The sequence below is a fragment of the Choloepus didactylus genome, chromosome 25 (genome assembly GCF_015220235.1).
Source record: "Choloepus didactylus isolate mChoDid1 chromosome 25, mChoDid1.pri, whole genome shotgun sequence".
Taxonomy (NCBI): Eukaryota; Metazoa; Chordata; class Mammalia; order Pilosa; family Megalonychidae; genus Choloepus; species Choloepus didactylus.
This window is the reverse complement of record NC_051331.1, coordinates 892296-893916: the sequence shown is the minus strand read 5'-3', so window position 1 is coordinate 893916 and position 1621 is coordinate 892296. Positions and strand designations below refer to the sequence as shown.

General features: G+C 38.9%; 1 pseudogene; it reads left to right on the top strand.

Moving 5' to 3' along the window:
* Nucleotides 1-313: 313 nt before the first annotated feature.
* On the top strand, nt 314-1183 carry LOC119520184 (annotated as a pseudogene).
* Nucleotides 1184-1621: the final 438 nt, after the last annotated feature.

Here is a 1621-nt window from a genome sequence, read left to right as displayed (position 1 = left end):
TTATTACTGTCTGAAAATTAGAGAATCTGATGACCATGATTGTCAACAAAAACCAACAGCGTTCGACACTTGCTGACTCTTCTTTTGGCCTCTGGGTTCCCTTCCATGTTTTATGTGTTGTCTTTTCTGCCTCTTCTCTTCTTTTCTCACTCTGCTGCTCTGCAGTGTCATGAGGCTGAATATTCTCCCCACCCAGCACTAGCCTTTCTCCATTTAGATGCACCGTTCCATTTTTCTCCTTTGGCCACAGTGGCCACTGCTGCACAGCTGGTGTCGGTGCCATCCCCCCACCCCCCTCAAGTCCCCGCAGCCTATGGCCCAGTCTGCTTTGGGTATTTCTGCTCAAGGTAACCACATCCCTCTTTAAAAATTCTGCCAAAAAAGAGAAGATGCTTTACCTGACTCTTTGGGCCATTATCTCATGGTGAACTTTAAGTTTCAAGTGCTTGCAAAGTATCTCAAGTATATGTACATATTCTATCTGATGTGAGATGTGTGTTTGATATGGCTGGAGAATTTGATTTCAAGATAAGCATTTTAGACATTGGTGGAGACTTCACAGAAACTGAAATTCAGTTGGAAGAGGTTAATCATGTTATCAGCCCTTTATTGGATATCTACTTTCCTGAAGGATCTGGCATTAAGATAATTTCTGAACATGGAAGCTACTATGTGTGTTCTGCATTTACACTTGCAGTTAATATCATTGCAAAAAAAGCTGTTGAAAATGATAAATTTTCCTCTGGAGTAGGAAAAAACAGAAGTAATGAGCCAGCCTTTATGTATTACATGAATGAAGGTGTCTATGGTTCTTGCAAGTAAACTGTCAGAGGATTGTAACACCATTCCAGAGGTTCACAAGAAATACAAGGAAGATGAGCTTTTGTTTGCAAGCAGCCTTTGGGGTCCATCCTGTGATGAACTTGATCAGATTGTAGAAAGATGTCTTCTTCCTGAGCTGAATGTGGGAGATTGGCTTACCTTTGATAATATGGGAGCAGATTCTTTCCATGAGCCATCTACTTTTAATGATTTTCAGAGACCAGCTGTTTATTACATGATGTCATTTAGTGATTGGTATGTGATGCAAGATGCTGGAATTCCTTCTGACACAATGATGAACTTCTTTGTGCCTTCTTGTATCCTACTGAGCCAAGAGGACTGCTTTCCCACTGAAGCTTAATCAAGTATTAATGCTTCTTCAGATCTGAAGTTGCAGGTTAAACTTGTCTGGTCAACATTCCAGCATGGAAATTTTTGAACAATCTTACCCTATTAATTTTCTTGGAAACAAAAACTATTAGTAATAGCTATTTGGGACCACACAAAATCAGCTTTGAACTATAATTCACTGGGGATGATGGGTGATTTAGATAATATATCCAGATTTAAACCTACCAGTTTGCCCTACCCCTAAATGTTTAAAATAAAATATGCAACAAAATGGATGACTTAGTGGAGATGAAAGCCCATTAATTGGGTTCCCCATTAAGTCATTTACACATGAATATACAGTTTTTATACTGATTCTTGTTAAAAAGTCTTGCAAAGTTAATGTCTTTCACCCAGATATATCAAATGTCAGTGGAAGACCACCATGACTTCATTAGATACATTTAGT